The sequence below is a fragment of the Pteropus vampyrus genome, unplaced genomic scaffold (genome assembly GCF_000151845.1).
Source record: "Pteropus vampyrus isolate Shadow unplaced genomic scaffold, Pvam_2.0 Scaffold84, whole genome shotgun sequence".
Taxonomy (NCBI): Eukaryota; Metazoa; Chordata; class Mammalia; order Chiroptera; family Pteropodidae; genus Pteropus; species Pteropus vampyrus.
Genome location: NW_011888865.1, coordinates 5,435,632 through 5,449,550, shown reverse-complemented (window position 1 = coordinate 5,449,550; position 13,919 = coordinate 5,435,632). Strand labels below are relative to the sequence as shown.

Genomic DNA, 13,919 nt, shown 5'->3' with positions numbered 1-13,919 from the left:
CACAAATACAGTTGAGCCAGCTCCAGAACCTACAACTCAGTAAAGAGTTAAGCAGATTCAATCTAGAAGACAGGAGTAAGATATGGAGTCCATGGATAATGAAACAGATAAATTTACTGCAAGACAGATGAAGGAAATGCAGAAACCATATCGCCCCTTATCAGAGGCCTGGCATATCTGAGCATCGTCTACTGGGAAATCAAAAAAAATATTTGAAAATGTACAGAATAAGAAGTGGCTTTTTTTTTTTTTTTTAGGAAAAATGTTTTGGAGGCAGGAGAATGTTTTGGAAATGAAAGGGATCTCTTGGAGGCCTGGTGGAAAAGGAGTTAAAAGATATTGCTTCGTCTATAGCCATGCCACCCTGAATGTGCCTGATCCCGTCTGATCTTGGAAGCTAAGCAGGATTGGGCCCGGTTAGTACTTGCATGGGAGACCACCTAGGAAGACCAGGTGCTGTAGGCATTTAAAAAAAAAAAAAAAATTCAATCATGAGATCAGAAGGAATAGCAATACCTGCCTTCCAAAAAATTACAGCATTGATTATGGAACCTACCTATTATATATCGGCAGAAGGACATTTGGGACCTCTCGAAGTTTAGTAAGTCACCCAAAATACTTATAACTGTCTACATACAAACATAACTCTGATAAGGAAAGTAAAACATTGAAAAACAAACAAAAGTAAAAAAAGTGACATCCATGGAAGTTACTATAAGAAAACAAAACAGAAAATGAGAATTAAAACATTTCAGTTGATTAAAAGTCTCCCTGCCATCTTCTAAAAAAATTAATGTATTCCACACTCTGAATTCTGAATTAAATATGCTTAAAGGAACATTTCAAGGTAAAAAAAAAAAAAAAAAAAAACAGTCAAACAAAATCAAACATTAAAGCAGAAATTCAAAATCTCATAGAATTGAGTAAAAATGAGATATATAAAAAAAGTGTCCAATTTCAATAATGAAAATAAAACTTCAAAAAAATCTAGAAACTTACAAAATGATCTAGCTAATAGATTTGATAAAAAGTATAATATCAAAAAAAATTGAAAATCAGCCTTAGAATTGAAGTGAAATGAAGTAGAAAAGACAAGATAAATATAGACTATAGGCCATGAAGTTCCAAGGTTTATATAACTAGAGTCCCAATGTATGTATAACTGGAGTCTCTAAAATCAAAACAAAACTATTGGTTGTAATTATAATAAAAAAATTCCCTAGAATATAGTTATTCAAAACTGTATCTGGAGAGCATCTTACATTCCTCTGTGTATGTAGGTGTAATGGTATGTACGTGGGTATGGTACATATGAATAAAGATGAATATTATATGGAAGTTTATTGAATAATTCAAGTTTTCTGTAGAGTTTAATATTTCAATATGAAATCTGGTTAAAGTAGTGAATGTTACAACTATGAGTAAGATATTTCACAGAGATAGTTATAAAATTTTAATGGCAGTGTTCTTCCCATAAATAATAATAATAGCACAATCCTTACTTTGCATTAGGCACTGCTATTCTAAGCACCTAGTATATAGTATGTCATTTAAACTTCACAATAACACTATAAGGTAGGAAATATTTCCATTTTACAGATGAAGACACTAAAGCACCGAAAAGTTAAGGGGCTTATTAAAGATTATATAGTTAATGAAGAAAGGATCAACTAGTTTAATAGGCTTAAGCTTCTCTTTTAAAAGTCACAAATGGCATGTTTACATATTCTGCTGTAATTGCAGTATCGACACTGATTTACACAGGATTTCATTATATCTAATATACATATATGTATGTATATTTACATATATTCATGAATGCATACATACATGTATACATGCACACACATATACACACATCATCAAAACAAGGAGCGGATATCTATACTCCTTGTTTCTGATGTGCATCTTTAAGACAATAGGCCAAGCCACGTAGTTCAGGATAAAAGGCTAGGAAACAAAGCAAATATACCTTGTTTATATGACAGTGGTTAGTGTTAGAAGTTTGTTCAGGAGCCAGATGTAATTGGTGGGTTAACTCAGCAATATTGAGATAAAATTTTTATTTATTCAGTCCATATTAACACGCATTTATTGAGTGCATATGTGCTATGCATTGTGGTAGAAGCCAGGATTACACTGATGATTGATTAAATAATTCTGTTTGCCTTCAAACATCTCATGGACTATGTAAAGAATTATGATACAGTATGACCACTGTTCCGGATATTAAAAATTACCAAATTATGAGAGTCCAAAGGACTCTGTGCCACATCATTAGTTGTCAGTGAAAGTTTTAGTTAAAAAAAAAATTAATTCAGCCTGGAGAATAAATTAAGAATTTAACAAAAGTGACACTCTTTATATCTGTGTTTCATTGAAATAGATGTTTTTATGTTAATGACTTGGGAAATCTAAATTCATAAGTGTTGCGAACATGAAGAAATGCTATTACTTCTGCAATGGAGGCAGAGAACGATTTATTGAAGAAAAAAAAAGACAAGGATAGTCTCTCTAATTGCTCCTATGTACCCAATAAACATCTTGACCCAGGATTTATTTGCAAAAAAGATTTATAAGATTTAATTTTATTTAGTTAATATTTTTTAAATCGACATGACCTGATTTTAGTTAAGTATGACTAGAGGAGATGTCAAGGAATCATTAATGTCAGAAATGGGGGAACAGCCTTAGAATACTGAGCTTAAAATATATGTAAATTTATCATGAAACTCTCAACAAAAGTAATAAAATTAGGGACCTCTCAGAATTTCCATCTATATGCAAACTGAGGATTAGATAATCTGATGATAATGGCCTTTGTTACTCCCTTCACTTACTGAAAACAATGAAATGCATTTCAATGGAGCCCACATTATCCTTTGAGTTGAGGTATATAAGACCCATTTCTGCCTGTGAACCAAAGCAAATTTAGCAAATCTAACTTTCAGAGTAGCCACAGGAGAAACTCTCACCCTTTCTGGAACAACTGTGAAATGGATGCTTTCTAGCATTGGAGGTAAAAGAACTACAAAGATTAATTTCTGGGCTTTTCTCTTCTGTGACTGATAATTCTTCTATTGTTTTTAACTTCTATTTTCTTGTCAAAAGTCCATTGACCAATTTGTCCTTCTCCACCTACAATGATAATCAGTTCTTGCTTTAAGATTTGCTCAGTGTTTTCCTGCACTGAGATACCCTCTGATTTGAAATGTTTCCTTCCGATGTATTTTCTGGCTGTTTAATTTTTTGTTTTTTTTTTTTTAATATTGTTGTAATTACGCTGATAGAAATTATTCATGTTGCTAACAGATTAGTACTTTTTTCCTGTTTGTGTTGATTATTCTGTAAATAATAATTCACCTAAGACTTTGTTCACTGAAAAATAATTTTGACTGAGTGTTTCATCACCAAAAAAATTTATTTGGGGGAAAAAGGAAGGCTTGCAACCCAGTACATGCAGACATGGCAAGCCATGTGCACACACTTCCCTGTGTGCCAAGATATTTATAAAAGGAAAAAAGGAAGTTAAGAGGTGGGCACTTACAATCATAGAGCTAAACAGAGTTCTTCCTGTACAGTTCTTGAATTATGTAGAGGATTAAATAGAGTGGGAGAATTTTCGCCAACCCCCCCACACCCTCCCGCCCCACCGTAAACCCTAGCTCCTCCCGTGGACCCTCCTGACTGATTATGTCTTTAGAGCAAATACATTACAATTGTATTATAAAATAGTTCTAGTTACATTAAAAAATGTTGAGATTATTAAGGACACTATTCTTAATGCTTAAAAAAGCATACGATAGGATACAAATGATTAAATACCTTTGATTATCGTTCTTCGTAAGAAAATTACTTCAGTAATCCAATGAGCACATTTTATTTTATTTATTGTTTAATGCAAATTAAAAAGTAGTTTTTTTTATTGTAACATTAGTTAATGAAATCCAGTAAGGTTCAGGTGTACCCAATGAGCCCATTTTAAAGAGTCACTTTCTCCAGAGTTGGATTCATGCCCCTCCATTCGGTCATTGTAGACCAAGGTCAGAGAGGAAAATTATTTCTATTTAATAACTATCTACAAAATCAATGCAATAAGTAAAGCAGATAAACAACACACTAAAAATATGCAGTTGGAATTCTAAAAATTGTACATTAGGATTGTTTAATGAAAAGACAGAGGAGTGACATTATTGTCTTTAAGAATATTAAAGGTCATTACCAAGAAAATGTCTACCCTTGTTCTCTATCTCCAAAAGGAGAGTGAGCTAAGTACTCACCTGTTTGATGGCAGGGAGCCAGATCCAAAGACCTATGATGACTTCCAGCTCTAAGATTATAGAAAATGTCTTGCTTTAAGAGTATTGAAATATACATAGGCTATCAGAAAGGTTGAGACTACTCGTAGAATGATTTCAGGATATTTTTAGTGATTCTCTTTAATGCATATGAATGAAGCTATTACCCTTTCATAAGGGAAGCGGGTACTTTTGATTATTTGTCTACCAGTGGTGATTTACTTACATTCTTGTTCAGTGCAGGCTGTCGGGAATGCTAGGGGCAAGCAAACTTAACTGACTCACTTGGGATTTGAACTTAGAACCCTTGATTTATTAGTACTAAACAAAATAAGCTAGCTACCTAAAACATACCACACAATAATATCTAAGAGTAAAATATAAGCAATTTAGTTTCCAATGCATATTTTGTTGGGAGAAAAGAAATTAGAAATAATAAATTATTGAGCCTTCCTCAAGGTCCTGAGTCTATAAAGGAGGCTTATAGAAGAAGAAAGATATGGACATATTCTACCATACTTGATAATTGAATCTTTTCGAATAGTGCAAAGGTTTTAGGATCCAAACTAAAATGATTGAAGTATAAAGAAAAGGTTATTTTCTTTCTGACCTGATTTGCTGATGCAAAATGCAACCCACTGATTCTTTTTCATTAAGCCACTAGCCACCATGGTAACCACTTTATATTATTGCTCAACCTGGTCAGCAGTTGAGCCAGTTTTCAAAGGGTAATGGCTTTAGAATAGCATTGACAAAAAGAATTCTCCAATAAAAGATAAGTATTTTCCAGAAGGAAAAGACTTGGCTTGAAGCCTTCCTGTTTAGTGTAAAAAGCAAAAGATAAATCAAATATATTCCCACTGTGGAGCAAGTAAAAGAAAGTAGTGTATTTTTGTAGGCATAGAAATGGAAATTAAATAACCCATATATCTTATGCCTGCAAAGTGAGGAAACCTTGGAGAGCAGATACATTTACTTTCTGTAGGACTTAAAGTACTGACTTTAATTCAGAGAGGGGAAAAAAAAAAAAAAAAGACCTGAGCAAATAGAAGACACTGGAGTATAGCAATAAGGAGCAGTAGCAGAGTTCCAATCTCGTCCAAATGAAGTGAGTGCTATACCAGAGGGAGTTGAGATAAAAATGCGGCTGAAATGTTTTTTCACCAAGAGAATGAGTAGATAATACAATAACTTCTTTCTACCTGCAGTTTCTAGCATTCTATTAGACACAATGGGGGAAGACATTCTTGCAATTTTATAAATGCTTCCCAGAGGAAAGAACATGATACAACATGGATGCCTTTTATAAATGTCAAATAAATACATTACTAGGTTACAGAGTATATAGAAACTGGGCAAGGTTGCTAATAGAATATTAATATTGAATGTCCTTTTGAGAATAACAATTTTTCCTTTAAGTGGAGAAAATTTTTCTTCAGAGCTATGAAAAGTTCACTCAGGCCTCAAGAATCCTTGTTTTGGGCTCAGATGAATCATCTGAGGGGCAGAAGGACTAGGAAAGACAGAAGAGAAGCTGGCTAAGTTCCCCACTGCCTTTGATCTCAATAGGGGCCAGTAAACCCATTAAGGCATTTCTCTTTTTCTCTGAGCCCTGGTGAGTAGAGCCTGAGTGACAGACTGTGAACCTGCAGTCTATAACAGGCCCCTCACTTTCATACTTGACTATCTGTTTCTCTAGAATCCTTATGAGTCCTGTCAGTCAGCTTCCTTAACCTGGAGTAGATTCAGAAAATTTCTGGTGTTTAATTAGTTTAATGCAGAAGAAAAATTGAATCTTTGTCTTATTTTCAACATCTCTAAAATGTGAAAATTACATTTAATTTATAATCTGTCTAATTCTCAACTTTGATGTCAGGGCAGTACCCTTTCTTACTGGCTGGGTGCTATAGGAAGGAAAAAAACCTCACACCCACTTTTTTGAGGCCCATTTCTAATTATGACTTGCTCATATTTGGCCATATACATATTTATGTTAGGATTCTTATACAAAAGTACAGAAAATTCATATTTATTTATTGTCTGCATTGTTTCAGTGTATGAGAGCATTACATATTATCTTTATTTTATATGTATGCAACTTACATCAATATGATTACTAAGAGGCAGAGCTGAAGTTTGAACTGAGCTTTGCCCCTTCCGATTCACTACATGCATAGAAGGCGGGAAGAATAAGGGATGGAAAGTGTGCAACTAAGATAGCTAATAGCCAGCTCTTTCCAACAGTGAAAACATCATTCTTAGTATAGCAATGAAATTAACACCAGACATGAAGTCAATTGAGCTCCTTCTTAGTAACAAATTAACTATCCCAACTCAGTTTTCCTTTTTGCAAATTGAAAATAAAACCTATATGAAGTGGAAGAAATAAGGATTTTGAAGTCTCTTTGTGAAATTGACCAAGTGACTCACTTTCTGAGCTTCATAATTTAAACTTGGGTCTAAGAAATTACCTATAAATATTAAGGCATAAACTTTAGTTTGTGGATTTTATTTTAACTATTGTGTTTCTTAACAGCATTTTGTTGTTTTTTGAAGTCTTTTCTTTTTTCTGAATATACAGTATGTCTGTCAGGACAAGGCTAGGTTATGCTGAGGTAACAAATCATACTAATACCTCAGTTGCTTACAGGAGTAAAGGATGCTTCTCACTCATGTTCATTGTTAGTCAGCTGAGCCCTGGTCCACATTATTTTTGCTTGAGAACTCAGATTAGTAGAATCTCTGTCTGGAACATTACCATTATTGCAGCAGTGGGAAAAGAGATACGGTAAACTCCAAACTGCCTCTTAAAGCTTCTACCCAAAAGTGACATGGTGTCGCTTCTACCCACATTTTATTTGCTCGGCAAGTCGCAGAAGTCTTCATAGATATCCCTGCCACAAAGGCAAAAATTATTGTTCTCATGTTTTACACACACACACACACACACACACACACACACACACCTTGCCCTAGGGAACACAGAAAAAAGTCATAATCTCTACCCTGAGGAGTCCTCAGTTTAGTGAAAAAGACAGGTATATTGTGCTTCATTTGTCTAATTAAAGAATTTGAAGTAAAAGAATAGAGATAAGTATTTTTATTTTCTCTTTATTAAGACCTTGGTGATACTCTAGATCATGCCTTTTTAATTTTTTTTTATTCTCTGGTATTTTTTAAGGGCCATCTTAGTCATATCTATCTTGCTGCATGATCAGCGAAACATAGTTATCAATCTTCAAAATGTTAAAACCACAATTAACAGGTCTAACTTTCTCAATCATTCAAGGTGGAAAACAGAACCACTCTCAGAAGGGAATATCGTCTCTGAGCTATTGTAGCAGTAATAAAATAGTATCACTTTGCCAACTAAAATAATTTAGAAATGAATTCTAATTTGAAGCGACTATGACACTATTTCAAATTGAATTATTTTAAATTCTAGTATGACTAGTTTCACCATTAATTTATAATTATAAACCTAGTATGTAGTTTTGAGCTTACATAGCTCTGAAGTATGTGATATTGAATTAAAATGTGCTATCTGTGTCCACTTTGCTTATGCCTCTTCTTGAAATCCAAGGTAACCTAAATTCTTTTCTGTATTTGACCATGAATTAGCAGAGAAAATGCTCCAAGTCCCATCTTCCATTCTCTGTTTTGAAACTTTCTCCATCTGCCCTCTTACATATTTAATCTATAGTCTTTGCAATGTCAAGTCACCCTTCTGCCTAGCATCCTTTTCACAGGTGACTTAGGTAGTAGTTTCATGTGCTTTTCTACTTGTGATATAGCACTTCACTAGGTTGTTGCCTCATTTACCAGATCTGTGCCGTGATCAGAGCCTGTATTACGTGATGCCATTCTCCAAACTCTTGAAAAGTGTAGTCCTGGACCTGTGATGGTCTTATGGTTCAGGAGATATTTCCCACTTACATTTTCCAAGCAGGTGGCAGGCTTACACTTCTCTGCTTCCTTTAAAGTTAGATGTGGCCATGTAGTGTACTTTGGCCAGTGAACTATGAGCAGAATAAACATCTTTCATATGTTTTTGGGAGTTTTAAGAGCCATTGCAAAATTTGGGAGTTTTAAGAGCCATTGCAAAATTCCCAACTTCTTGCTCTAGTCCTCAGTCAAATTGGGGCCTCCATCATTCTGGGTCCTTGACTGACTATGAAAGCAGAGCCTGCTTGCAAACCTTCATTGGACTTTTAGTGTGTATGAGAAATTGATGTCTGCTATTTTTAAGCCACTGAAATTTTGTGGGGTTGTATTATAATGTCACAATTATACAACCTATTCTGACAGCTGTAAGGCTTAAATGACAAATGATTTAGTGCTTTTTGTTTGGGATGACGAACCACAAAGTATCATTCTCTCGTGCTTGGTTATTCGTAAACATGTTCTACAATGAGAGTTTAGAATCTATCAATTTTTATTTAAATTTTTTCATATTCTCACATCATTAAAAAAGATAAACCCTCAATGCAGAATTCTGTCCCTGAGTAGAACAAAATTCCTAAAAAGGTAATTTTTTAACATGCTCAGATTAATACCATGTTTAAGTTTCTTCCAAAAAAATTATCTGTAGAGAATTCTGGTGCCAGAATGATTGTATCTCTAAGAAATACCTTGGCATTTACAAGGCCAACATAAACTTGGTATTCGAATTTGAAGATCATTCTCAGAGCATAAGATTAAAAAAAGCTTTAAAAGTTTCAGCTGGTATATATCAGCATGTCCTTTTTAATAATGGGAGGGAAAAAAGCTGAAGGCTCACAACTTTGGTATTTTATATAAAGCAATAATATTATTTATCCCCAGATCACTGATTTTTATCGGTCTTAAGTCAATTTGCTAAGGTTTTTGATGGCTTTTATGAAAAAGTAGGTGGTCTGCAGTGAACATAATATCAGATAGGCAGATGTGTACGTCATAAAAGCCAGGTTTAAAAGGTTTAGTCTGTGTGGCTATATAAAAGGAACTAAAGGCTAAAGGAAAGTGACTGAATAAATCATGCCACTGGACAGTTAACTTAGGCAGAAAATGGCCTGAAGCACTTGCTTAGAACACTCTTCTTTATCACTTTTCCCAAATATATAAAATTCCAAATCCAGGATTTACCTTCAAAATTCTCTAAGACAGTGATCATCAACTTTCAGCTTATTACCTTTTATTAACCCTGTGATTGTCTGCTTTTTTGTTTTTATAGGCTGATGAAGGGGTAGAGAGATTGGTAAAACATTCAAACTCCCTGGCTCCACCACTGGGAATTTCATATTTAGTGGATCTCTGGTGGGCACCAGAAATCTTATTTTCAAGATCATTATGATATAAAAGACTTTGATTCTAACCTAATTAAGAATAAGATCCAGGCCAATGGAGCATCTTCCATGTAGCAGGTGTTCTATTTGTGTTTGTAAAAGTGGGCAGGTATATACTTACACATTCGGATGAATGTCTACCTTCTTGCTGTATTAATGTTTTTATTTCTATTGAAATAAATTAATTGAAAACAGTTGAAAATTGATTATGCATGATTAGCTATAAAAACTTGTTAAAAACTTGTACATTTTGAGAACTTTGACACATTTCTTGACTCCTCTGTTTTGGTTTTTGCGCTTTTAAAATATGACTTAATAATATCTACTTGAGACAATTTTAGTTCTAGGAGTAGAAAAAGCTTAATTTCCTTTGCTTCGATTTAACTGTCTTACTGCCTCAAAATCTAAGTGCTTTCTCCTGATGGTCTAACTTCTTTCAAAACCATCTATTCCCTTGTTCTATTTTTTGAGGCTTTATCCCCTTTCTCTTTAATTTTTTTTCAGTTGGACAAACAGCAATATTGATAAAAATTATTTAAATGTAATCACCATCATCTAAAACCAGAAGTAGTGTTATAGCATTTAACTGGTAGAAGGCCAAAGTTCATATAAGTATAATTTAGTGGAACATAATAAATAACACATTGGCACTTCTAAATAGGAAAAAAAATACTGTAAATAAAATGATATCTACAAATACCTAACTCTGAAAATATTTATACAAACATTAAAAGTTTATAAATAATATTTATGTTGTAAACATTTCCACTAATTTTTAAAATATACCAGCTTATCACAATTCGTGTCAGGAGAATGACAAACTATTCGAAGGAAGAATCTCCTATACAGCTCCCCGAAGAACTTCTAAATCTCTAAATATGTTAAAAATAGAATCTTAAAAAAAGAGTGATATTGTCACGTCCGTGATTATATCTTGATCAGTTCTACATATGTTTTTCTTTATAGCTGATTATGAAATTTTGATTTCTCACTAGTTATTTTAGACTGATTGAAGGTGAACATTGCTGAAAGCAAAAACAAACATTGGCAGGAAAAGGGGATGGGGCTTGACAGTGGCTTCAGCAGCACCAAAGTATAAGAAGTGGTTTATATGAGCCCTTACAGCATCCCAAAGTAAATTCTGCGAAACTGTATGAAGTAAAGTGTATACTCAACTATATCTCATTACTAAATTTTAGCTAAATCAAACTCCTGAAAATATAAGATAATGTTTTCAGGTAAGAACAAACTTTTTTTACTTGTCATTAAGATCCCCCCCACTTTTTTCCCCCCAAAGTGCTTTTAAGGATGTTAATCATCATTAGTATTAGTAGCAGCACCATTAACATTATCATCATTATCATTGCCAGTGTACTGATGAAATTTCAGTATGTTCATTGCATATTTGGAGCGAATAAAACAAGCATATGCCCTTACTTCTAGAAGACTACTTTTTGTAATTCCACATTTTTTAGATATAATTTACGTGTAATATAATTCAGTCATTTTTATATGTATAGTTTTGTGAATTTTGACAACTGTATATAGTTTTATAACAACCCCCAAAACTTCTCATGTCCATTTGTAGTCCTCTCCTCCTCCAACCCCTAGTACCTAGCAATTATTGATAGATTTGCCCCCATAGTTTTACATTTTTCAGAATGTCAAATAAATGAAATCATACCATACATAGTGTATTGTGTCTGGAGTGTTTCAGTTACTATAATACTTTTTACATTCATTCACTCTGTGTCACATCAATAGTTTATTCATTTTTATTGCTTAGTAGTTTTACATTTTATGGTTATTCCATAATTTGATATTTGGGTTGTTTTTCAGGTGTGCACATTTGAGTAAAGCTGATATAAAATTATGTATACAAGGCTTTGCATCCAACTGAAAGCATTTAAATTATGATTTTAACTCAATGCTACATGAATATGCCAAGAATATATAGGGCCTTAAAATTTTTGATTGAAGAATGATTACTTCAATAACAATGTTTTATATAATATATATAGAACAGTAATATGTTAAGACATAGGCTGAACTGTTTGTTATCACATATACATGAATTACATAGTAACATTTATCCAATTAATAAAAACAATCATCAAAAGTACAGGTATGGAAAAAACTACAAAAGAACCACCTTTTATTATTACTAACATTATATGTATTATAATGACAATGTTCAGATTCCTAATTTCTACTTTTTTTTCTATTTTTTTTTTAAATGCCTACAGCACCTGGTATTCCTAGGTGGTCTCCCATCCAAGTACTAACCAGGCCCAACCCTGCTTAGCTTCTGAGATCAGACAAGATCAGGCACATTCAGGGTGGCATGGCTGTAGACAATTTTTTTCCTGTTTTTAACTTGGCTCTGTGTTTTAGGCTATATAAGACTCTAACTGAATAAGAGAATCATTATGTTTACATAGTGCCAAGAAAAATTAAAGAATTTGACTTGATATGATCAGTTCTGCAAACACGTTCTGAAAAATGAGAAGACGCGAGATTTCTATTCTTATACATGGTGATGCGATCCATATTTCCTCAGTTAGCTTTTTTCTCTTCTGCTGCTGACCAGGGAAAGAAAAAGACTTCCATACACAAGAATGTTAATCTATCATTACATAGGTTCCTTTAAAAAGACAAAGTTATGTAATAAAGACATACTATTAACAGTTTCTCCAGAACTCACTGCTTAAATTATTGGGAGCTAACCTAGGCTGGACTGGCCTTACAGGTATTTTGAAATAGGCATATACTTAGATTGCAAGGAGTTAAGATTATGGAGAAACTTGTGTTCCTTCTACCAGTTCATCCCATAATCCCTAGATAAATTCTTCAAGTCATCAAGAGCTTCAATGCCCATCTTTATACTGAGTGTTTTGATTAACGATATGTTCTCTACTATTTTGGAAACCCGTAAGTTCTGAAATTTAAAGCAATACTATAATAAAATTGTACAACAATGTTATAATTCTCTAAGGGATTCTGTATTTGTTTTGATTATGGCTGATGAAGTATGAATTTGTCATTTGAATTAAGCTAGTAACTAAAAAGAGCTGAACATATGAGCATTTATCTTACATACTCTGATAATGTGATTATGTCACATTGTGTTCAATGTTTATTTCTTTGGTGTTTTTTTTTTTCATTAATATTATGTTACAATATTCATTCTGCTTACACATGGGAAAATGGCACCCTCTGGAATGTACCTAAGTCTTCTGTGTAGTTCTTGAGGCTACTCACTGCAGCAAATTTTGGTTTGATCACTAGTCTAACATTACAAAGTTGGAACAAATATACATGGCCTCTATGGAGCTAGAAGAGTTCTTCACTGATCCAAGGTTATTAAGTGTACTCTAGGGCCTCTGAAGATGTGCACTTTAGCTAGAGCAGCCTCTAATTCATGTCATCTTGGGGGGTAACCTTAGGTCTGTTGGGGTTCTAATTTTTTTCCATCCCAAGATCAAAGACTTGATAGGCAGTTTATAACTAACTGCCAGAGCAGACATCAATCTAAAATTTTCATTTTTAGTAAGCTGCTCTTCTCCCTACTTTATTTCACGGAAGTATAGAAACCATTTGTCCTGGAAAACATGTTCACGGTAAGTGCATGGCATTATTTTCATCAAAAACAAGCAGTAAACCTTGGCATTCTTTGAAAATATTCAAGATAGCTCCAAGACTCACTAGTATCAGAGAGATTACCAGTTTTGGTTCACAGAGGTCTTTTAAATAGTCCACAAATAAAAACTGGAGGATAAAAGTTTTATAATGTCAGTTCCTTTTACCACACCCTCCTAACTTTGTCTATAAGCTTGTGTATATTGCAACATGGTAAGTGACACTTCACATTCTCTCTACATTAAACTTTAGAGCCCACTGTCATTGCCCATGTGAAGTCATTACTTATAGCCCTCGATTGACAGGAAAATTGTAATAGTGAGTATTTATAGAACTAACAGCTCCAACTATCATGGTCATTATAAGGAAGCACAAAGAATCCATGAAGTCTTTTTAAAGTGTTTACTAAATTTAGAAATCAAGGCTTCAGTGCATTTTTTTCCCTTGGGTACGACAGTTTGAGAATGAGCATATTTGACTTTTGCTTAGAAGCATCTAAGTTAAGCAGTTATTCTGTGATTTCTGCAAAGCTTTTGGTTTCCAGGCATAGTTTGTGGTAGCCTTGACAGCTGTAAGAAGTTCTGTTAAAATAATAACTTTTTATTACTGGTAGAGGCTTTGAATTCACTTGTTAAGTAAAAAACAACAACAACAAAAA

General features: G+C 33.6%; 1 non-coding gene and 1 pseudogene across 1 annotated transcript; one reads left to right on the top strand and one right to left on the bottom strand.

Moving 5' to 3' along the window:
* Positions 1–346: 346 nt before the first annotated feature.
* Positions 347–465, top strand: LOC111742005 (annotated as a pseudogene).
* An 11,394-nt stretch (positions 466–11,859) lies between these two features.
* Positions 11,860–11,978, bottom strand: LOC111741968. The gene has a single exon (XR_002781130.1). It is a non-coding gene; the product is annotated as a 5S ribosomal RNA (ribosomal RNA).
* Between the last annotated feature and the right edge of the window lie 1,941 nt (positions 11,979–13,919).